Raw genomic sequence first — 25,806 nt, 5'->3', positions numbered from 1 at the left:
TGGCAAACTAATGTCTCTGTTTTTTTTTTTTTTTTTAAATGTGAATAGTACTAAATAAATTTTATATGTAGTAAATAGTACTGCATAATGTAGTAAGTAGTACTAAATGAATTAGTACTAAATATATGTATTAAATAATGCATTTATATGTACTAAATAAATGTAGTAAAAGTACTAAATAAATTTTATATGTGAATAGTACTAAATAAATTAGGGAGAGAAGATGAATGCTGTTAGTGAGGTGGATGGCATGGGAACAGCTGAGACATTTTCTAATAGGTTGAGGTGTGGGATCAGCTAACATTAAAGGTGAGTGTCATTTCTTTAAAAAGGATACACATACCCCTTGTGAAAAGTGGCAGCCTTTCCCAGACAGACATTAGGGTTCTCCATTAGGGTTCCCTTGCTGCAAGTATGGAGTACTTAAAATATTAAATCTATGCCGTTACATGCCTCCTTGATCCAAATTTAGTTTCCATGTCAAAAGAAAGGATACCATTAAACTGATAAAATTGTCTTAGGAAAGGGGTCAACATTTTTAGTGATATTGATGAAATTTTTTTTTTCAGGGCAATATTCTGGTGTGTTAGCCAATAATGGCCTGTGTGTGTGTCCCTTCCTTCTCTTAGCTCCTCTTACTGTTAATTCCACATGGGTAATTAGTAAGGCATTTCTGATAATAGCCTTAAACACACATTTTTTCATGATTCTTGATCTTGGCAGATTCATGTTATTTTATGACACAGAATAAAGCAAATAAAAATATCTGAAGGCATTCTTCATTTTGGAGTTCTGGGTAGAAGTGACCACTCTCATTTTGGAGACTTGAGGGTTAATGATTAGACAAGGCTGTCGACAACCAGGGGTGTCTCGAGTCCTGGTTTTCCTGGAGAGTTCTCCATTTCTTGCTTTGAATGAATGATCTCAGGGAGAACACTAAGATTTTCCTTTCAAAAACGTTATGTTACAGATATTCCTTTATGATAAACCTACCTTAATAACAGGTATAAAAGCTGATTAGGTCTGATATGACAGTTATGAATGTAATCTAACCATGTATGTAACACATCAATGTAAAAAACTGCTTGAGACTGATCTCTTACTGTGAATTTCCCCAACGATTGCCTTACAGTATTTTTTTTTTTTAAAGACTTTTCTATCTAAGAAGGTTGATCTCAGAAAGCCTAATTGAGGAGAATATTGCATTGGTAAATTGCTTTGCTCGAGGCAACTGCCGCTGCTTCTTTTCCGATGTGAAAAACCTGAGTTCCAAATCACACTCGGCGTTTAAGGGCTTCCAGCAATAATTATGTCTGTGTAATGAGCAGCAGTCCTTAAAAGGGTCTGCTGCTTCCCCACAATCTTTTCCGGGGCGAGCAGAGCCGTATCCACTGATAACCCGGCTGCCGAGGAACTGAGCAGAGCCGGCTCCAAACTTCTCAGCTGTTGACAGGCTTGACTTGCTGAGAACACTGGTTAAATATAGCACACGCGAGCTCAGCTCCTCGACAAAGTCATAGCTCTGACAGTGCTGTGAAGGGAGCAGAAGACGAGAAACCTAATCTCAGAAACCCAACAACACCTAGCAACAGTTGAAAAAACTTTTAAACAAAAGTCTGGGTGGGAGAGATCCAACAGCCTCCAATTGCTGCTGATCGGGATTTCAGGGAGAAGGAGCCGCTTTCCCTTCTTTACTACCCCGTTTCCTGCATGACTTCAGCTATTGGCTAGTCCTAGGAAAGAAAGTGGGAAAAGCTTTTTCCTCTGTATTCTTTTGGGCTGGATGGTTTTCCAGGACTCCAGTCTCTCCTGGGCTGTGGGGCAAGCCCCTGGGTTCTTCAAAGGATAAGCTACCTCCGTAAAGGACGTACCTTTGGTTTAGACGAGCTGCCTGCCAGTCAGGTAAGACCGAAATGCACAGCTACTTAACTCTCTTAAGAAATTTCTGCTTCCACAAGAAGAGAACTCTCTCGGAATCTGTGTTGTCTGTTTCCTTTGAGTTTCACTGTTCCACTACCTGATAACACATTTGAAACTGAGGACAATCCCTGCATTATTTTTTTTTTAAAGAATCAGAAAGCCATCTCTTTCTCAGAATTACCCGATCGCTTTTTAAGCACGAGGATTGTTAACGATGCTTTAATAGCCATCAAGGTATTTCTGCCAAGTTATCATTTTTTGGCAGGTCAAAGAAATCTGACAAAGGGCAACTGCACAGTCCTTTCACAGTGAGGATGGCTAACCAATGGAGGGGATATTTTCCCTGGAAGCAAAAGCACTTCCATGTAACGAGACTCGCTGAGCAGCTCGTGTGGTAAAGGAGAGGGAAGTCCTGCGTGTGTTTCTGTTGCCGTCCTTTCGCCTGGCTGCCGCTTCCCCCTTGCCCGCGTCTCTGATTTCACTGGTACACCTCGTGCTGGTTCTGACCTGGTTACATGACAGTCACCCCAAGCGCTTCTGACTAGGCACAAGATATGCCTGGTTTCAAATCACTGCTTTTGCAGTTGTTGAATATAAACTATGCAGGAGAATGTTATTTTGTGGGTGTGGCTTTTGAGTAATTGCTTGTATACAGATAAGATAGATCCTGATTTTTAAAACTCACATTGAGTGTGTTAGAAAAATTCTTTCTTAAGTTGCACATATTTGAGTATGAATGTGTTCACCCTAGTGTGAAGGGCATCCTCTTTTCATCCGTTGTATTTTCTCTACTTTAGGAGTTTCCCAGCAGTTTTATCAGAATTGCTTAGAGTGATCAATATCACACTGCCTCTGAAAAAAGTTATGGCTGCACATTGACGACATGGTTAGTTGGTAACTAGTGTCTGTAGTTGGGTTGGATTTGCATAAGAAGTTTGTTCCTCTGGGTGAACATGATTGTTTGAATGAATATTCTAAACCAAGGATAACTTCAAAGAAGACACAAATGAACATTTTAAAAACCATTTGAGTCTATTTTGTCAACTTTAAAGAAATAATTTACCCAAGGCCAGTTTTGAACACATTGTTGACCGGAATGTATCAACTCTTCCAGTAAATGTTCCCATTTAAAGAAAAACTAGTTAAAGGTTATATATATCATATGCTGGGAAAAATGAAACAGTACATCATTTCAGTATGTATTCTATTTCATGACTCTGATTGTGCTGTTAGTTTACAAAGTAAATGCAGCTAATCATGTATAATGAATGTAACAGTGCAAAATGCACTCTGTGGAAACTTGGAGTCAGAGAATGAAACTTCTAATACTTCAGTAGAGATGCAGCATCTTTGTCTTTAAAGAGTTTTGAAAAATCTGAAGTAAATGCTTTACATTTTTCTTGTTTTTATCTTAGGAAGGGTCACACTGTTGGCTTACAAATGTATGTGTACTGCCAAAATCTGCCATTAGTAGATTTTGGAGGTGGGTAATTTCTTTTGGAGTTAGTGGAACAGTGTGAGGATAACAGAGTGCAGCATTTGGCCCTGAGTAAAAGCCATGTTTCCTGATGGACTGAGTTTTGAGTATCACTGTCTTCATGACTGTAAGTTTACCCTTGAGAATCAAAAATAGCTCAGGTTAGAGCACGTGCTTTCCTCCAGTATATGCACAATCAGCTGCATAGGTTGTGTTCTCTTGTTCACTCAAGTTCACATTTCCGTGTTATTTTGGAGTCGTCCCTTCCCCCTTCACCATAAGAGATTCCACTGCTGTGTCTCCACCACCGTAAGATCTGTTCCCTTCATGCTGGGTCTGGTTTGTATCATGAGAGTTCTGCTCCACCCCGCGTTACCAGGCAAACCACCTTGCACATGTTGTTGTTTAGTCGCTAAGTTGTGCCTTTGACTCTTTTCCATCCCATGGACTGTAGTCCACTAAACTCCCCTGTACATGAGATTTCCCAAGCAAGAATACTGGAGTGGGTTGTCATCTCCTTCTACAGGGGATTTTCCCAACCCAGGGATCGAACCTGCATCTCCTGCTTGGCAGGTGGATTCTTAACCCCTGAGCTACATGGGAAGCCCCCCACTACCCCATGACTGTGGGGTTAATTTTCCTTTGCTTGTCTCTTCTACTCCTCAGTTATCTTCTTCGGCTTCTAGTTGCTGCCAGACACCTAGGCTGGGTATTTTGAAAACCTTCCATCATCTGGCACGTACTTAACTTTTCCAGTCTCAGCTCCCACTACTCAACAACAAATGTCCCTCTGCTTCAGATAGGTCAGATTTTGGGCCCTTCTCCAAACACCTGCATACTGTGCATTTCAGTGCTCCACCTCTGCCCATTTTGTGCCCTCCTGCCTGGAACACGTTTCCTCCTCTTTCCTGAAGAAACTGTCCACTATTTAAAACTCACCACAGTGGCTTCCCCTTTCACGGTGATTTCCTGGACCATACCTTTTAGAATTGATTCCCTCTTAGTTTGGATCTTTTGGTGCTCTATTAGAATTAAGGTCTTTTGGAGTGGGGTTTGGGTTTCCCAGGTGGCCCAGAGGGTAAAGAATCCACCTGCAATGCAGGAGATGTGGGTTCAATCCCTGGGTTGGGAAGATCCCCTGGAAGAGGGCATGGCAACCCACTCTAGTATTCTTGCATGGAGAATCCCCATGGACAGAGGAGTCTGGCAGGCTACAGTACATAGGGTCGCAAAGAATCAGACAGGACTGAAGTATCTGAGTACGCATGCACCCACAGAATGGGGTTTACCTCTTTAAATTCAGAGCAATTTTATGAAAGCGACTAGGTACAAGGCATTATCCTAAACACCCTTTGGCTCTGAAGCTGTTCCATGCCATGCATCTTGTAGATGTTCTACGAACAGTTTTGGCTCTGGATTTCTAATGATGAGCATGAGAGAACATATAGATTAGTATAAAATTAAGACAAGCAATTATAAATGCAGTTAATAGCTTTTTATCTCAAAAATTTCTCAAGAAAGGTCTTCATAGTTTAACAAGCACAGAAAACTTACAAGTGATTGTAACTATGCTCATGTACTAGATTGTGGAGATAATGTACATCTCAAGAAGGAAATAGGAAGGGGGACATATAAAGACTATATACACACACATATATGTAAATATACATGCGTCTCCTGTGTATACACCTAGACTTCAAAATACTGTAACTTGTATACTTTTATCATCTTTTAGTACTAGATTCTATTTATAGTTACTTTTGGCACTATTCATTTAAATCATAATTCCTTCCATCTGTGGATCATTATGAATTAAAATCTGGCCTTGAACATTAAAATGTTTAAATATCATGTTCATTTTTTAAAAAGTTTCCCTTGCTATTTTAAAAAGAGACATTTCTTAGTTTTATTTTAAATCACTTATGAGACCTGTATCCTTTCTGTGTGAGATAAAGTGTGAATTGTGATTTTGAACCCTTTTTTTTTCTGTGTTCACCAAAAGAAAAGCATTCTCTTTATATTTTGAGATAACCAAGGAGGTTATCTTAAAATTGCTCTTTTAAATGGGTGTTCAGCAAGAACCACTGTGGGATTTTCCTAATGAAATTTATGAAGTAGTTAATATATTCATTTAACAATGATTTCTTGGTGGTTATGATTTTTACTTATTCTTTTATTTATTTATTTGGCTGCACTGGGTCTTAGTTGAGGCATGGGAGATCTTTAGTAGTGGCATGTAGGATCTAGTTCCCTGACCAGGGGTTGAACTCAAGCCCCCTGCATTGGAAATGCAGAGTCTGGGCCACTGGACCACCAGGGAAGTCCCTTACTTATTCTTTAGAAGTGAAACTTTGTGGGAAAATATACATTCTAAACTAATGCTAATTATCTTTTTTGAAAGATGAGCATTTCTTCACAAATCAGGTGCCCTAAGAAACAGGATTTTATAGAGCTTGTTTAATCAACATTTTCACTTATTTGTCTCCTAACATGTACATTTTAAAAAAGCAGCATCATGGGAAATGAATGGTAAGCTTAGGTTGAGATCTATTAATATTTCAGCAAAAAAAGTTTAAAATTGGTAACACCTTATTAGAAAAATAATATTTAAAAACCTGCAACATACATTTGTTTATAAATTAATTCTTTTAAGATATACAGTAATAGAATAAAAGCTAAGCTAATAAAATACACTTTGTTTCCTTAAAAAAAATATGTTTTGTTTCCTTACACTGTGTCTGAGTTGAAGAGGTAACAGAAAGGTTATGTCATGGACATGGAGGAGACAGGAAAGGCTAACTGCATAGGGAAGTCAGATGGCCTGGATTCAGATTTCAGCTCACCATAACCCTGGGCAAATTACCCCCTGTGCCTCAGTTTCCTCATCTGTAAAATGGGAATAATAATGCTATTTTCCTCAAAGAGTTATTTGGAAAATTAAATGAGTTAATAAAACTTATAGTTTCCCAGTACTTTTCAATAAATTTAAGTTATTCTTTCTCTATTACTATGCCTTAAATATATTTATCATTTGTTTTATTCTTTGTTGCACATGAAGTTCTTAGATGCAGACCCTCTGTAAAATCAAATTGGTGATCATAGGAAAGGTTAGGGACATATTTCCTGGCTGGGTAATCTAAGAAGACATAATTTGAGCGCAAGCCAATAGTTTAGTATGGAATTTATATTTCAGTCCCTCCCTTATCACTCAGCAGTGTGCTGTCTTATAGAATTATTACTAAGAAAGCCAAGAAATCACCCACAGCATAGACGGTTCCCTGGTTTCTATATTTGCAGTTGGAGATAAAGTATGTTTATACATAGAGTTTGGGTGTCTCTTTTATAGCCAACTATGCTTGGTAATGTATGTAAGGGAGACTTCCTCCTTCAAGGAGGGATATATTATTAAATTTATCACTCTCTATTTATTCCTTTAGATGTTTTGTTTTACTAACCTAGTAACAGATAAAAATGAAAAGACTGAAAAGGTCATTTTACACTACCTTCAACCTCACCAAATACAAGTGAATTCTTGCTATTCATTGCCCTTAATCCTAGTCATTCTTCTTAAATATGACAAGAAAGTATATTCCAAGGCAAAAAAACAGTGTTCCATCATAAAGATGTACAAGTATCTTAGGGGCTGCTTATTATTATATGTATTTAACTTAACCAAAAATATATGAAGCACTCTTATAAGTAGAGAGGTTTCTTAGTAACTTTAGTGCAAACAAACCTTATGCAGGGTACTTACAGTTTAGACCTATCCATTTCACTTTATTTTTTGTGATCAAAAGGATGAGTTTCTAAAAGATAAAGCAAACTGAATTCCAGAATGATCATTCTGTAATGGAGACCTTGTTTTAGAAAGAAAGAAAAAAGAAAGGAAGGAAAGAAAAGGAAGGAAATAATAAAAGAAATTTCCTAGCTTTTTAGAATCCATTATAATGATTCTAGAGCAAAAATACGGGAACCTCAGGAAAATATACTGGATCATGTTCTTCTTTTCCCTTAAATGGTCAGTCCTACTTTCTAGCTATTCAGAGAGGAGACTAGGCTGCAGGCAGAATACAGCTTTCCTCATGGTGGCAGCTAAGGCAGTGCAATTTCCAAGGCTAGGCAGCGAGTTGTGTAAGAACTTAGAATTAGGAAAGTCCAACATGAATTAGGCAGCTCTAGTTGGCTTTTGACCAGCTGATTGCAGAACTTGAGAAACTCCCAGCAAAGAGATGAAGAAACACCATATTAACCAGCACTCTGGTCCCCGAGAGCTTTGTTTAAGCCACAGCAGCACTGAAAAGTCAAGAGAAGGTTGGTGTTGTGTTTCCTTTTCGGGAAATAGTGTCAACGTGCATAATATTGTGTGATTTATGTGTTCCCGAGGTCTGTGAAAGACAGACTTTAAAAAGAATTTTTAAAGCTAATGTGGAATTTATCTCAAGTGGTCTGACTTTCATTGAGCCCTTAAGGTTTAGGGACTTTTTTGTTTTTGCTTAAATGCTGTCATCCACCACCTTCACCAAAACATAGATGAGGACGATTTTTGCTTCACTGGCCAAAGACCTTCTATGTCTACACTTGAAAGTAGTCTATTTTTACTTTTTCAATTATTGTAATTGCAATCTTTCAGTCTTTCCAAGTTACTTTGAAGTAGTGAATTATCTGTCACTTATCTCTGTAAGGAAACGGTGGAAGAAAGCCATGAAATGGACATATCAGAGTTGGCCAAATGCATTCTTTAAAAAATAATTTGCTACAGATTTAAAACCAAAAGACAATTTGATTGAAAACAGTAGACTACTGACATCACCAAGACAATCAAGTTACTGCCAACTTGCCTTGTTTATCTAAAAGATCTTTGCAAAAATAAGGTTCCCCCCTCCCCAACCCTGACATACACATGAGTCATAGACAATACAATAATAGGGATAAATGAACTTTATTTTTCTTTATATCTCTTTAATACACTTATGTCTTCAGTAACTCATTTTAGGGCCTGCTTCTTTGACTGAGGCACCACAGCACAACAGGAAAGGAAGAGGCATTGCTGAGTTCATAATGCTATTTCAGTGTCGCAGCCTAAGTACCTGAGGAAATGACACCCCGGGCCTGTATTTGGAGCCTTGCAGTTACTGTGACGACAACACACACCAAAGGAAAACAAAGATGGTCTGCCTGCCAGCGCAAGCCGGGAAGACTTCTGCCAGCTCAGATTTTTCCTAATTATTCTATAAGTCTTGAAATGTGACACTGGAGATATTCAAGGCTCTTTGTGTTTCATTAACTGTTTAGTGAGTGACACATGCTTCAAGAGCAGCCTGGAATTTGGATGAGGGAGTGGCCTTTACACACAAGCTTGACTTTCACATGCTGTCTTGATAGAGCTCATCCTCTGGTTTGGACACCACCAGGCCAGTTGCTTGGGTCCCAGCCTGTTGTTTGGCCCTCAAGGAAGCCAGCTGCTTTGGTAGAATTCACTCCTCGGGGGCCCCTCAACTTTGGTGACAAATCCTCACCTTCCATATTCTGTTCATTCCATAGATAGTTGCCCAGAATGCCAGGTGTTCCAACTAATGACTGGGACATCTGAATCCCAATTGTTTTATAGTGATATAAAAGATAATATAGTGATAATAATAGGTACTTTTTAATATAGGTTATCTACATAATGTTTTATTAGAGCTGTGCATAATTGTTTAGTATACATAAGTGATGACAATAATAGCAGACACTGGAGATTATTCTGTGCCAGGCATTTTGGATGATTTTATTTACTTCTCAAAACAATCTGATGAGGCACTATTTTTATCTCTTGTTTTGTGGATTATAAAAATTAGGTTTATAGATGACAAGTAACTGGGCGGTAGATTTGAGATTCAAACCTGAGCAATTTGCCTTTATTTAGTTGTAAAGGAGGCAGTTGTTCAAGGAGGACCTCTACTGCAATGACTGTGAGGCTGGAGCAGTTTACCTAAGACTGGGACTTGAACCCAGCCCAAAACGCACAGTAATGAAGCTCGGGTTCTTGATGTCTTATCACAGAAAGAATTCAGTGAGAAACAAAGTGATAGGTAAGAAGTAGATTTATTCAGAGAGAAACACACTCCACAGGCCGAGTGTGGGCCATCGCAGAGGGCAAGTACAAGGCTGTGAAATGTGATGTGGTTAGTTTTTATGGGCTGGGTAATTTCATAGGCTAAAGAGTGGGAGGATTATTCCAATTATTTTGGGGAAGGGGTGGAGGTGTCCAGGAATTGGGCCACTGCCCACTTTTTTGGTCCTTTGATGGTGCCTTGGAACTGTCATGGCACCTCTGGGTATGTCATTTAGCTTGGCTTATTGAGTGAGGATCAAGGTCTGGTCGACATTGACTTGTCTACCATCTTATACTCATTTGATTCTAATTGTTTTATGTTGTGTTCTTGGGCTATGTCATTCTTTCAGAAGTTGTGCCCTGCCCTCTTCCCTCCTGTTTCAAGAGGTTTTGGTGAGAGGTGTAGAATGTGACCCTACAGGGGGTCAGCTGCCCCTGCAGTCTGAAGTCACGAAGGACAAAGAACAAAGAGACTCAAGGTTGAAAGTCCATTTGGGGCTCTTCTCCTGGGTCCTGAAGTGGAGCCAGAAGCTGCAGTGGCCAGTGGAATTGGGCAGCCCAAGAGGAGATAGGCCTGGGGTCTTTGGAACACAGAAACTCTTACTCTGGTGGTGATGGCACAATGCAGTGTTCAGCTTCTACACTGCTGAGATGATTCTCTGAAAGAGGAGGCCTTGGAACATTTGATTTTATGATCTATTATGTGTGCTATTGTAGCTAAATCCTTTGATGCTGTTGGAGGTTTTGGTATACTGTTGCTCCTGTTGACAAGTTAGAACTCCACCTTCTTTTGTCATGAAATGCTCTGCAGATCTCTGTCTTGGTCATGGGCATTCCATTTGTTAAGTGGTGCAAGAGAGAGTCCTGCAACATACTTATTCCAGCTGCTGGTAGCAGTAATTATGGAAGAAGCCTTTGGTGGTTTGTGTAAGTTGGTTGGGGGAGACAGTGAGGAAGGGGACAGAAAGTCTCATTCTGTATAGGATCTCTTGTGCATGCTAAGTCACTTCAGTCATGTCCAGCTCTTGGTGATCCTATGGACTGTAGCTCACCAGGCTCCTCTGTCCATGGAATTCTCTAGGCAAGACTACTAGAGTGGGTTGCCATGCTCTCCTCGAGGGAATCTTCCTGAACCAGGGATCAAACTGGCATCTCTTATGTCTCCTGCATTGGCAGGTGTATTCTTTACCTCTAGTGCCACCTGGGAAGCCCATAAGAGCTCTTATTGGCTCCCAATGACTTTGTTTAGGTAATGAGTTGTCAATCCGGCAGCATGCTGTCCCTTCTGAAAACCAGAGAGCTTGCTATAGTTTAAGGAAAATTACCTGATATCTTGCAGTCAGTGGTTTGTTACAGTGGAACAATGGTATGAGATGTTTTATTGTTTATTCTGTTTAATTCCTTTATCTTTATTAAAACCAAAATTTACCTGAAAGTAGTACAACACTGTAAATCAATTATACCCCAATAAAAATTAAAACAATAAAACCAGGAGTTAAAAATGATGCTAAAAGTCTGACTATCTGGATAGAATTGGAAATTTTGAGTTTATATTTGCTTGTATGGCACTTAACTTTTGCATTGTCTCAAGTATTAATAAAAGGAGAGCAGTTCTAATACAGTTTTCATGGAAAGGATAATGCTTTGCATTTTCTTATGCCAGTGGCCATAAATACTCTACTTTTTCAGTGTATCAAATATCGTAGGTGATGGGATTGAATATCCCAGGAATGTGAATGTTTCATGTGAAGTAAACATATAACAGAGTGTGTTCCTAGCGTCATGAGAAGTTCTATTCTATGAATTACAAACAGCATCTTGTCACAACTATACTAGCACACCCCAGCCCCTGCTCCTACTTGTTCAGTACTGGTCAGCACACAGGACTTGTGCACTACTTAACAGGCTAAACACCTGAAGCAAACACACTCTTTGCTGTGTGGCAGGGACCTAGTTAATCCAAAAAGGCAGTGATATATTTCATCAAGGTGCTCTTTTTCATTCACATGATCTCTCCTGACTTTCTTACAACAAACCAAGAATTTCCCTTTTGTCCTCCCTGTCTTTATGTAAAAAGGTGTAACAGTGTCAAAGGAGGGAAAGAATTAGTGCTTATATCCTTTGGAGAAAATGCACTTTACTGGTGGGCTTCTGGAAGTACTTTTTGTTCCTCATTCAATTATTCTAAATTCCTCCTGGCACCCAAACTGCATGATAATTAAGACGTTCTGTGAGGCTTCTAGCTCTCTCAGCACTGCCACACCTGGTCTGATTTTGAGCAGGAACTGGGGGCTCTGAGTCTCAGATTGTTGATGATTATACAGCTTAGGTCCTGGAGTCACCCATACCAAAGAGAGTGGAAACCTCTAGACCCTGAGCTCCCTTGGGGTCATCAGGCCATCGAGTCTGCAGTCCCAAATGCTCTTGGTCCAGCAGAATCACTTGGGATGCCTGGAAAGTGCAGGTGTCCAGGCAGAGCCCCAGAGGTTCTGATTCAAGCTAACCTGAGTGGATGCCCAAGTACAGACCTATTTTAGAAGCTTTTATGTGATTTTAATGTACATCCAGGGTTGAGAACCAGTTATCTAGCACAGTCTTTTCATTTTAAAGAAGAAGGTATTAGGAAGAGGAAAGAGAGGTCACTTGGTGGAAATTACAGAGTCTTAGTCTATTAACTTTTCTATCACATGATCATAATAAACAACAAAGTAGCTGATATTTAATGAGTGTGTTCTATACATTAGGCACTAACAAGGCAGATATGAGGTAGCTATCCATATGTGCTACATTCTACAGATGAGGATGCTGAGGGAACCGCCCAAGGCCCTCCAACAAGCAGGTGGTGGATCTGTGATTTGAGTCCAGGCAACTGGACTCCTCAGCTTGTGCTCTTAATCTTTTAATCACTTTGCTGTTCTGGAGCCAACTCTGAGAATGTAAGGTGTTGAACGGCAGCTGCTTCCCTGTTTCAGCATCAGGGGTCTTGTGGCAGCTGGCCTTGGTGTTCTGAGTCTCACTAATTGGTCTGCTGCTTGACTAGAGATTGGATTCTTGCATTCTTTATTTTCTCAATAAGTGGGCCAGTTGGAGGCAACCCATTCTCTTAGGGACTGTTCCAATGTATTCCATTTTCCCCAATAACTGTTTCTTTTATTCGGTCTTTCTTTTGCAGACCAATATAATATTTTCTGTCTTAACTTCGGACACATAGTTTTTACCTTTCCGTGGAAATTCTAACCGCAGACTTTACTTTCTTGTTCAGACCTTGACTTTCCCCCTAATGCTGTGAGTTTGGCTGTGTTCACTGTTTTCCCTGGGATTCCCCCAGTCTGGACTTTCATACCACCCCCTAACTTCTCATGACATCAACAACAGGAAGGGATTAATCATTTCACTTCTATAGCAGCAGGTGTGTTGGAAACAAGCTGGTCTTTCCCATGGAACTGATTGGCTGGAGGGTCATTGTATTCCAAAGACCTCTTGAAATCTACATTTTTAGGTCATATATATGGAATTAATTTTCTGATTGATTCTGTAAGTTTGAAATTCTATAGAGGAGGCTTTTTCAAACCTTGGGGAAAATCTATATGCATTGTCTGTTAAATGAATTTTACCAAGTTGAAAATCACCAATGGCAAATACTGTAGCACCTATTTCTCAGAGCAATAGGAACTCAACAAAAAGTGAAGATTTATTAAAAATAGTCCATGATAAATATTTACATGTAAATTTAAAACACTAATGTGATAAATAGATTTAGGTATGACTGGGAACTCTTTTTAGTACATGGCACAAAACAAGTGCTCAATAAGGTAAATCTGTTAAATGTCATGGATTTGAGGAATAAACATTACTGAACAGTTTTGATCAGTAACTGGATGGAGCATAATTTTTATAAAAACATGAGAATAACAATCTGTGACCAAGCTTGTTTATTTCTTTGCTTCTAAACCTTTAATGGCCACATATTGTTTTTATTACAAGTTAAAAATCAACAGACATCTTAAATGTTCATTAGCACATCAGAGAATAATGAATCCTTAACTGAATGGGAGCGAAGCTGGACTCTGTAGCTGTGATTAGCATGATATGTGTGTATTTCCAACAGCAGACTAGAACTCTTACTTTAAAAGTAGTGGCATGTTGTGAAGTAATTAGCCTCCAACTAATTAAAAAAATAAAATAAAATAAAGCTCCTCTAAAAAAAAAAAAAAAAAGAAAAATAAAAGTAGTGGCATAAGACCTAACTATCAACGCAAGTCTAATAGTTCCTCATCTCTTTACTCATGTGCTGCAAAACTCATTAAAAAAAAAAAAAAAAAAACAACAAAAACACAACTGGGCTCTTATTTGGTTTATTAGCTGGAAATGTTCTCATCCTCGGAAATCTATTTTGGAGTCAGCATTGCTCCCCTCCCCTACAAGTGGTAAAGCAGCAGCTGCCATTTAATTAATGTTCTGCTGACAGCTCCAGCTGATGAATACCACTGAAGTTCTCTACAGCATCAATACTCTCTGCATTACCCCAAGAAGAAATATTGATTATAGTTGCCTGATTTTGCCTTATTTCACCATAACTTTCTTTCCTGCACTACTTACTCCAAATTCCAATGATGCTGTTATTTACATCACCATTCACATCTTCCAGGGAATAAGGTCCCAGCGGAACACATGTGTTCCTGGTGATGTATTGCAATGGAATCTCCCCAAAATGAACACGTGAAATGTTGAGCTCAAAAAGAGGCGAGGACTAGGGGGAAAACCAGATGAAAGTGACTTGTGGTTTCCCAGAAAGTGAACAGTTTTGTCCTTTTGAGAGAGAGATTAGAAGAAAAAAAAGAGCTTTTGTTTTTCCACATAGTATGAATGTATGGCTAAAAATCCTACAATTTGATTTATATCTGGATTATTATCCTGATTTCTGTTCTCAGAAGTTTCCTAGGACTTGGACTTCAACAGTGCTATCATTGCTATTGTGTGGCAGGGCTTCCCAGGTGGTGCTGGTGGTAAAGAACCCACCTGCTGATGCAGGAGACATAAGAGATTTGAGTTCCATCCCTGAGTTGGAAAGATCCCCTGGATGGGATGGCAACCCATTCCAGAATTCCTGACTGAAGAATCCCATGGACAGAGGAGCCTGGTGGGCTACTATGGTTCACAGGGTCGCAAAGAATTGGACACAACTGAAGCAACTTGCTTAGTAGCTCAGTCATGTCCACCTCTTTGCGACCCCATGGACTGAAGCCCTCCAGGCTTCTCCGTCCATGGGATTCTCCAGGCAAGAATACTGGAGTGGGTTGCCATGCCCTCCTCCAGGAGATCCTATTCTTGCCTGGAGAATCCCATGGACAGAGGAACCTGGAGGGCTTCAGTCCACAGAGTTGCAAAGAGTTGTGTAGCATGCATCGTGTGCAATTAAAAGGGTTTGGGCTGTATGAAAGCAACTGATCTGGAAGTGAGAGGCACACAATCTGCTCATCCTGAAGAACATATCTTAGTCTCCATCAGACAAGGCCTATACACGTAGCTAACTGAGAACAGGTAGAACACAGGTTCCAAATGGTGTGGCTTTAAATGACAAGGAGTTCAAGTTGACTCCTGGAATCTGAGAATCTAACCTGAGGTTATGGGGTGTCCTGGTAGGCAGGTGGGGCAAGCCTTTCAGCAGGACTGGGGAAGAAAGCAGCGACGTGGGGTTCAGGGACAGAATCATCGTGGAGGAAGAGCCGTCCTAGAGACTCTGATGCAATGTTGGAACAATTAAGATGATGCTAAATTCCAGAGTCCTGGGCTGGAGCTCTTTGTATCCCTCCTGCTTCACATTCAGTTTGTAGTGTCCACCCATTCACTAAATATTACTGAAATTTGCCTGTGTCAGGGACTGAGCTAGGGATTGGGTACAATGGTGAAGAGCATATGATCGCTACTCTCTAACTGGGTTCCAGGTAAAACCAATGGCAATTTCAATGCCAGATGACTAGGGAGTGAAGGGGATGGTGGGAGCACTCACCTGGTTTTGGGTGGTGAGTAATTGACTCAGAGATCATAGATGGGGGTGATAAAGTGACTCTTGCTGTGAGGAAAGGGGACCCTAGAGGCTGAAAGCAAAATAGGGACTGACAAAGAAGGTCTAAGGGAAGGCAGAGGAAATGAATATAACTGAAAGGCTCAATAACTGATTTGTTTCAACAAGTCCACATAGCTTTACAAATGGTGGGGTGCTTATAAATTGCATTCTTTCCATGTATATGATAATTTTAATGTTTTTAAGAATAGTGTGATAAAGAGGATGCACACATTTTCATCACACTTAAAATGTTGTGGCCATAATATGCCAGCCAAATATGCATCTTGTGGGCTAGAAAATTCTTGATGCTCAACACCACCTACACCCTGAGCATTCTTTCAAAGCAGTGACCAATTTTAATGGGAGTTCCCTGGCAGTCCAGTGGTTAGAACGCTGTGCTCTCACTGCTGAGGGTGTGGGTTCAATCTCTGGTCTGAGAACTAAGATCCTATAAACTGCATGGTTGAAAAAAAATAGCAGTGACTAATCTTAATAAGTCTAAAAGGGAGCGATGGATATTTCCTATAAAATTATTTGCTTTAGGGCTTTCACAAGTTTGTGCACTTTGAAAAATACTTACATATATTCAGCACTTCACTTCAAGTGCCTAACTGCTGTTGGAGCAAGAATCTTGTGTGAATAGCCAGGAAATTTTTGAAGTACAAGTTGGGAGCATTGCCTTACCACATAATAAAATGAATTTTGAAACCACACTCATTAAAAACACTTTGGTAGTGGTGTCAGAATAAGTTCACATCAGATGAGAAGATCAAAGGAAAACAGTCAGAACTCCAAAAACCTGTATATAGAGTTTGGTGTTGGAAAGGAGAGGCATTTCAAATCAGAAAAGAAAATTTGGATTTTTCAGACAAAGGGGTTGAAATAACTGGGAAAAAAATGAAATGAAATCTCTATGTTACCCTTTATACCAAAATACATACCAAAATACACTTAAATTCACCAGAAATTTGCAATTGAGAGTGAAATACTTGAAAAAAAAATATATAGATAAGATCAGATAGAACTTCCTACACAGGGTGAAAAAAGCAGTAAAGCAAAAGACTGAAATACTTTACTCCTTAAAGCAGAGTGAAAACTATTATGTAGGAAAAAAAGCACCTCATGAACAAAAACAATTAAAAACAAATATCCGGAATCAGGTGGAGAGGGAGGTGGGAGGGGGGATCGGGATGGCGAGTACGTGTAAATCTATGGCTGATTCATATCAATGTATGACAAAAACCACTGAAATGTTGTGAAGTAATTAGCCTCCAACTAATAAAAAAAAAACAAAAAACAAATATCCTTAATATAAAGAGATCTTTTACATGAAGAAAGCAAAAGAGACACAACAAAAGAAAAATGGACAAATGGCATAAGTAAACAATTTTTAATAAATGTGTGAAAATGAACCTCATTGATAATTAAAAATGCAAATGAAAAGAAAATAGTATTATTTCAACCAATGGATTGACAAAGACACAACAGAATCTGATACCTGTTTGGTGAGGGTGTGAGGAAGTAGTCACTATGGAATGCTGGTGAGAAAATCAACTAGGGCAAGCTTCCTGAAAGGCAATTTGACAATATGTGGTAAAAATCTTAATAATCAGAAAAAAAATAAGGCCATTTCCATTTTGAAAAACAGGAGTCCAAACACATGTGATGCTTTTGAGAATGCATTGTTTTCTTTTCCTCCTATTGTTCTCAAATATTGCCTACTGACTTCTAAAACCTTAGCAGACCTAGAGGCTCTTATTATAAAGAAAAGCCCACATATTTCTTTCTTGATAGCTTGATCGAATTTCCTAGGAGGGATCTTACTCATTAGAACTTTGGAAACAAGACTGCCTAATCACAGAAGTCCATTCTGCCTAATCACTGAAGTGCCAAGAACATCTTGATGACTGTGTATTTCCTGAGTAATGTTATTATCAAAACAGAAACTAATATCCAAAATGGACAAATTTGACTGGATCGTGAGAGTGGGGGACCAAGAGACAAGTAGATAAAACAGAGAGCTAGAGGAAGGAATCCTTGCCTTTGATCATGGCATAAATCTGCTCAAGCTCATTAGAATTATAGGATTAAACTGATCTAGGAAAGGGATACTAAGGCTCAAGTTTTGGGCAATCTGCTAAGCTCATGAATTACTCTGAAAAAAATTTTTACCATAATATTTTTAGATACTGATGGATGCTAAGAGATGATTGACTCAACTGCTTTTTATGAAATGAGGAAACTGAGGCCAGAAAGTTTATCTTTCTCGAAGTCACGTGCTGTTCTTAGTCGCTCAGTCCTGTCCGACTCTCTGTGACCTCATGGCCTGCAGCCCGCCAGGCTCCTTGTCCATGGGGATTCTCCAGGCAGGAATACTGGAGTGGGTTGCCATGCCCTTTTTCCAGGGGATCTTCGCACCCAAGGGATCAAACCCAGGTCTCCCACATTGCAGGGATTCTTTACCATCTGAGCCACCAGGGAAGCTAAAGTCATATAGCTTGTTATTTCAGATACAAGAATTCATAGACAAGCCACAGCACCATGCTGCTTATCTTCCTGGAATCCAGAACATTATCGGTCTTGGGTTAATTCCCAAGATACTTGGGTAGGAGCTCATGGTTTCTCTGTCTCATCCTGCCTCTGGCACTCCAGATGTTGGGTGTTTTGGAAGACCAACAGCTCTCTCTTCGTCAGTTCTGCCTGTTATTCCAGGGGATGGAGGGAAGCTAGTTGGAGAGTGGTTTGTGGTGTGCATGTATCCTGTGAGGGGTCTTGTGAGGGTGGTACCTGGTCCTGCGGTGCTCAGCTGTTTCTCACTGGTCTGAGAGCAGGAACATTTTGTGAACACGAAGGGAGCAGTGATGTGAGTAAAACCACACCCAGACCTTCTGTGCTAACATTTCTGTGCTTTGTTCTGGGGAAGTCCTTTTATGGAGAAAGCCACTTCTGAAAGATTTCCCAGAGTGAAGGTAGGCAGTAAGCATTTCACGCCGTCTGGTGTCGTTTGGTCCTACAGCAGATGTGCTGAGAGGAGTGGTGCTTTGTCACTGTGGTGGTCCTTCCAAGCGTTCTTTTTCGTACATTGGGCACAAGTGAATGAGTCCCCTTTACTTTTTTCATACCCACAGATAAAGTGAGCCTACACATTATATATAATTCTGTTAATTAGAATATAAGTGTGAATAATAGCACAATTATGCTGAATTTCCAACTTCTATTTGGTGATTTAACTAGCAATGCATTATTCAAAGAGTTCATCACTTCTCCTTTTGTAGCTCTCCTTTCTTTGAAAGTGAAGTCGCAAAAGTCTGTTCTATACATCTGTGTCTCTTTTTCCGTCTTGCATACAGGGTTATTATTACCATCTTTTTAAATTCCATATATATGCATTAGTATACTGTATTGGTGTTTATCTTTCTGGCCTACTTCACTCTGTATAATGGGCTCCAGTTTCATCCATCTCATTAGAACTGATTCAAATCAGTTCTGATTTGAATTCTAATCAAGCTGAGTAATATTCCATTGTGTATATGTACCATAGCTTTCTTATCCATTCATCTGCTGATGGGTATCTAGGTTGCTTCATATAGCATCAAAACATGTATGAAACAAGTGTGAAACAGATCGCCAGTCCAGGTTGGATGCATGAGACAAGTGCTCAGGACTGGTGCACTGGGATGACCCAGAGGGATGGGATTGGGAAGAAGATGGGAGGGGGTTTCAGGGTGGGGAACACATGTAAATCCATGGCTGATTCATGTTAATGTATGGCAAAAGCCACTATAATATTATAAAGTAATTAGCCTCCAACTAATAAAAATAAATGAAGGGAAAAAAAAGAAAGTGAAGTTGCTCAGTCACGTCCGACTCTTTGTGACCCCATGGACTGTAGACCATCAGGCTCCTCCATCCATGGAATTTTCCAAGCAAGAGTACTCTTGCTTGCCAAGCAAGAGTACTGGGTTGCCATTTCCCTCTCCAGGGGATCTTCCAGACGCATGGATTGAACCTGGGTCTCCAATTGTAGGCAGACGCTTTGCTACCTGAGCCACCACGGAAGCCCACTTTCTTTAAACAGCCAATACAAAGACATTCTCATGTCTGCTGCTGCTTTTTGTGTGTGTGTGGCTGCACCATGCAGCATGTGTGATCTTAGTTCCCCTGCCAGGGATTGAACCTGCATCCCCTGCATTGGAAGCAGAGTCTTAACCATTGGACCACCAGGGAAGTCACGTCTTTGCTTCCTTATCGTCCCTCATACCCTCCCTTTCATACTTACACTCTGTGGGAATTCTGTTTCCTCTTTTTTCCCTCCCTATCTGGATTCAGACCCTGATGTGTATGACTTTTGTCCTCTCCTTCAATTTTCCATGCTTTCCTGGGCTTATGCTTCATTCGTTCCTCTTTATTTTCTTTTCAGAACCCTCTTTCTGTCATTTCTCCTGCTTCAGACAGTCTTAGAACATCTTTCAACATTAATATACATAAAAACTACATAAAACAAGACACTTTTATGAATGTTATAGAGAAAGTTGTTATTGCCAAAGAATAATTTTTGTCAATAATTAACCTTCAACCTCAAGATTTATTTTCCATTCCCATTCATTCTCTGAGAAATATCCATCCTGGAACTGGGAACTGCCATTTCTGCTAGATTGTGGTACAACAGAGCAGAGATTGAAGCACAAATTAGCACTCTATGTGGGAGGTCAGACTAGATGCTTGGGAACAAGGAGACAGTCTGACTTGACTCTCCTCTCAGTTTTTAGTGTTTGTTTTTCTATTCTGGAATTTGGTGACTTAAGGCGGAATAGTGTCTACTCCATTAACAGATTAGAAGAACATGGTGTAAGTTCAATGATTGTAAAGGGTGTTTAATATAGCAAGAAAAGGTCAGAATCTTGGTTATGTAAAATCCTCAAATAAATTCCAGAAATTTTTCATGAGTGCTTTATTTAAAAGGAGAGTTATACATTGTGGATTTAAAATATGTATGTAGAATATTCTTGAGAAAGTTCTATATAATGATGGTGTGTAATTGGTTTCCTTTACCCAACTTAGGTTCCTTACTAATTGTGGTCGATTTATTTGTTTAATTTGGTTCACACCAACCTGGGGTTGGTGTGCTGACTATGGTCTGGACCCAACTATAGAAGCAATTGTCTATGTATTTTTCTACTTACAGCCCAATTAAAGTGAATGACAAATTAAGAATAATGACATATAAGACCAGATGTATAAATTGTCATGTAAATATTACAATCATTAATGCATTAATGTTAATTTTAACTTAGCTATTATTATACCTACTGACTGTGAGAAGAAAATAAATGGCACAATAATAATAATAAAATTGTTTTCATTGAGTTCTTCCAACATATCAGAATATGTGTTGGATGCTTTGTATGTATGGTATAAAAAGAGCTATTATTATTCCTGTTTTATGCATTTAGAAAATTCTTACTTATGAAATGATCTGACTTGTCATCTAAAATTTGAGCTTACTTAAAACATAAGGGCTTACCTTACATTTTAGAAAACCAAGGTGTAAGCCCATGAAATAATTGTTTTTCTCTCATGGATTTTCTGATATTTGATAGGGTTGATTTGTACACAGAATTCACTATGAAAAAAAATTACATGTAAAGATATCAGAATCAAAAAAGTAAGCAATAGTCAAAGTCATTTTACCTTGTTAAACCACAGAAAAGATTTTTATTGTTTTAACACAATATTAATATTATATATTATAATGTGACATAATAACATAATACTAGATTATATTATTACCATGTGCTGGGTAATCCTATGTAGAGAATCGTGGGGTGGTGGGCAATGTCAGGCCACCACAAATGCAACAAGGACTCTGAGGTGATTTCAGGAGAGGAGTTGAGTTAGTGCTGAGCCACTCATTGCTTTATGTCAGATTCTCCTTGTGATTAGTTCAGATTGGAAAATAAAATTTTCTTTGTGGAAGGCTAACCACGTTTGGTGACATAAAATCTTTACCTCCTTATCTAGAACTATGTGACCAGCCTAGAACAACTGACCAGCCTAGACTGTGTGTGACTTACAATTCAAATAAAGTTGATTTATACTTGAGATTCATTTTATAGGAAATGTTTAATTGTACTCACTTTAAAAAGGAGATCAATTAAACTTTTGTCTGATATTATCTTCTTAAAATAGCTAGTGAATATATTATTCTCATGGAAGCTCTGTGCCTCCTCTGGGGAACTAAATGGACAGCTCACCCACTGCCTCCATGTTAACTGCAGATCTGAGGAAACGCTGCCTGGGAGGAAACGGAACTCAGGGGTACAAAGTTACAGCAGAGAGATCCTACTTCCTTCCCTCTGTTTGCATGCATGGACTGTGCTGGAAGGCAAAGATTGTTGGGTCTAGTTACCATATGATAACCACCTGGGGGAGTGAGAGGTGGCTTTAAATACAACATGGGTTCTTAACTATGACATTTAATGAATAACAGCTATATGAGTGCAGCATTTTTATTGTAGTGAAAACTTAGAGGCAAACATATATGTTTAATAACAAAGTCTTCTTAATCAGGAAAAGAATGAATTTGAGTTGTTCTGACATCAAATTTGAAAAAGTGACTATTTAATTTAAAAAAATGTTGCAAAAATATCTACTTTAAGATTATATTGGAAAAATTAGAAGACTACATTCCAAGTGTTAACAATGATCATCTCTGGATAAATATATGACTTAAAATTTCTACAGGAAGCATGCATCTATATATGCATATACATATATCACATCTTTATCCATTCATCCATCAATGGACACTTAAGTTGTTGCCATACCTTGGTCATTATAAATAATGTTTCAATGAACATAGGGATTCAGATCTTACAGAATCAGTGTTTTCATCTTCTTTAGTTAGATACCTAGAAGTGGAATTGCTGGATCATATGGTAGCTCTATTTTTAATTTTTTGAGGAAACTCCCTACTGTTTTCCATAGTGGTTGCACCAATTTACATTCCCAACAAGAGTGTATGAGGGAGGGAGAGAACAAGATGGCGGAGAAGTAGGTGGACGTGGACTACATCTCTCTCCACAGATACATCAGGCATAACCTCCAGACACAGAAGTGCATGCAGAACACCAGCCAAGAGTAGACAGGAATACCTGACCAGTGGAAAAGAATATATAGAAACACACAAAACTCAGTAGGATGAAGGAACTAGGGGGGAAAACAGGAGCATTAGTAGGACTGGACCTGCCCTCGGCAGGTGAGGGAACTGAAGCAGGGGTCCGATCCCCACATCAGGGCAATTGTCTGAGTCAGAGGAGAAACGTATAATGCTGAGAGTGAAACAGCTGATCTGTGTCAGCCTAAATGGTACAAGAATCAGACAGTCCTTGCCACAGCCGTACATACCCCAGACAGGGACACAGGTCCCTTGGAAGGCACAGTGGCAGGGAGCTGGAGTTTAGGGATTGTGGAGAAATCCCAGGGCAAGGGTTGCTGTTGACTGCGGAGAGGCAGATTGAGGGGATGGGAGGGAGGAGATTGTGGTGGGACATGCCTGAAGAGGAAAGCCAGGCAGCCATGGAAGCAAGGCAATACTGCTGAGTCATGCGTAGTGGGTGGAGCCATCACCATAGCCTCTCTCCCGCCACACACCAGCATCAGCAGCTGAACAATAGAGGGGCTGGCCCATCAACTACCTGACGCACTGAACTACAGAGTAGGACTCCACCCAGGGAGCCCCTTTAAGTGCCTGACATGCTGATCTACAGAGTAGGAACCAGCCAGGGGGCCCCTCTACGTGCCTGATGTGCTGAACAAAAGAGAAGGACCCCAGGCAAGGGAGCCCTCTAAGTACCTGAACCGTTGGAGCTACACAGAAAGACTGGCCAAAGAGACCTTCTGATGGCCAGCTACAGGAGGCTCAAAAAAAAGACCCTGATCGGGCCATAACTCCTGGGGTGGGGGCAGTCTGTGTCCCGGCACACTTGGCACTGCCAGGGTCCCTGTAAGCAAAGCGGCAGCACCACCTTCATGTTCAACTCTCACTGGGGCAGAGCTGCCACAGGCAAAAAGAGTTTTGCATCTGTGCACACAGGGTCACATTGGTCGTGTCCGACTCTTTGCTACCCTGTAGCCTGTGGCCTGCCAGGCTTCTCTGTCAGGGAGCGGGGCTCTCCAGGCAAGAATACTGGAACATATTGACCAATACTGGTTGCCATTCCCTTCTAGAGCACTATATTTCCTGCTGCCCTAGCTGCCAACTCCCCTGAGTACCTGGTGCTGCCAGAACCCCTGCGACCCAAGCCGCTGCACCACCTCCACACCCAGCCCTCACTTGGCAAACCCAAGTCCTCCAGGGCAGCCTCAGGAGCAAACCCCAGTGGACGACCCACAATTGAAATAATAACCACAATTGAAATACAGGGGCAGTGTGGCTAAGGAAGAAGACCCAAAACCTTCCACCATCTGCAGATTAAATCCACATGATCAACTAGGCAGACTCGTGTCTATGGAATATATAAAAGGACACTGAGAGCTCCCACAAGAGAAAACACTCTAGTTCTGACAGCTGTGGACATTGGAGGGAAGAACACACAGGAGTAGGGCCAGATTAGACCCTGAGCTGCCCCCACAGCGGGTCCAGAGACCAGCACAGCGCTGGAGGGCACCCTAGGGAGGTGAGGTGGACTGTGACTCCCAGCGAGGGAGAGGACTCCAACAGCCATGACCCAAGAAAAACATTTATTATTCTGATGTTTTCACTTTTTCTATAGATTCTTTTGTTTTTTTTTTTTTTTTTCTTTTTCCTCCCTCCTCCTACCTCTCTTGTAGTTGTCAGTTTTATTGGCACTGTGAAATTTAATTAAGCTTTTGAGCTTTTTTCCCTTTTCTTTCTCAGTTGCATTTTTTATTGTTGTTATAAACCTCTGTCTCTACATTGGGCTTTTGCAGTTCTGTGGAGTTTTCCAATTTTTTTTTTCTTTTCTCTTTAATTTTATTTTTTTAAGCCTATTATTTTTTTCTACATATATTCCTCTGTTTGCTTTTCCTACTGTCATTTCCCCCTTGCAGTTAATCTTTAATGTATATAAGTCTTCTTTACCTACCTCTATTTAACTTTGATAACTATTCTTTCTTTCCTTTCCTTTCAACATATTTGTTAGCTTTATTTTCATTGCTTTATTCCCCACTTGGTACCTTGTTTTAGTTTTGTTTTCCAGTTTGTGCTTCAGTTAGTTTTGTTCTTAACTGGTAAATATAATTTTTGATTTCCTTTGTTCGTTGGGTCAATCTACTGTACTTTATTTTTGTTGGACTGTTTTGATTTTGTTCAGGGTGTATATGTGTATATTCCATTATTTTAATTATTATCTGCCTGATTTTGTAACTGCCATTTGTCTGGGGATCATTTTTTGTTTCTTGTTTTGGGATATTTGTTTTAATCTCACTTAATGCCATAACAAACCACCTGTAGAATCGTCGTTCCTGACCAGAGATCAAGCCCTGAGCCTTTGAAGTAGGAGAACTGACTCCAAGAGCCTAGACTACCAGAGAGCTAACCCTGGGGAGTATCAAATAGTGAGAACTCACACAAAGGAAACCACTTGAATACAAGACCCAGCACCACCCAACCACCAGTAGCACCCTGTGCAGGAGCCTCATCTAAACAACAAACAAAGCAAAAATACAAACCAATCATCAGCAGGTGGAATTACCACCTCCCTTAGCCCGGCCCATCATAGGAAAAACAAGCAAACAAATGAGAAAACAAACAAAAACTCAGCATAAATCTCACCCTATATGAAGCTTACACAAACCACTGGACCAATCTTAGGAGGGCAGAAACCAAAAGAAAGAAAGAATTCAACCTTGAAGCCTGGGAAAAGGAGACCTCAAACACAATAAGTTAAAAAAAAAAAAAAATGAAAAGGCAAAGAAGTACTATACAAATGAAGGAACATGCTAGAAACATAGAAGTCCAAATAAATGAAGAGGAAATAGGCAAACTACCTGAACAAGAATTCAGAATCATGATAGTAAAGATGACCAAAAACCTCGAAAACAAGATGGAGAAAATGAAAGGATCAATTAACAAAGACCTAGAAGAATTAAAGAATAAACATACAAACAACACAGTTACTGAAATTAGAAATACTCTGGAAGGAATCAACGGCAGAATACCTGAAACAGAAGAATGAATCAGTGACCTGGAAGATAAAATGGTGGAAATAACTTCTGAAGAGCAGA

General features: G+C 39.8%; 1 protein-coding gene across 3 annotated transcripts in view; it reads left to right on the top strand.

Moving 5' to 3' along the window:
• The window catches only part of FILIP1 (filamin A interacting protein 1), a 252,749-nt gene that overhangs the window by 35,666 nt on the left and 191,277 nt on the right, over positions 1-25,806 (top strand). The window contains exon 1 of one of the 3 annotated variants that reach the window (XM_061131480.1): positions 1,384-1,902. The exons of the other annotated variants lie outside the window; for them this stretch is intronic. The gene's annotated coding sequence lies outside the window, so the exon portion shown is untranslated. Of the gene's footprint in view, positions 1-1,383; positions 1,903-25,806 lie in introns of those variants that run through there. 3 annotated transcript variants of the gene reach the window in all.

Source organism: Dama dama, chromosome 28, assembly GCF_033118175.1.
Source record: "Dama dama isolate Ldn47 chromosome 28, ASM3311817v1, whole genome shotgun sequence".
Taxonomy (NCBI): Eukaryota; Metazoa; Chordata; class Mammalia; order Artiodactyla; family Cervidae; genus Dama; species Dama dama.
Note: the sequence above shows the minus strand (reverse complement) of the source record. Positions and strands in the feature narration are given on the sequence as shown.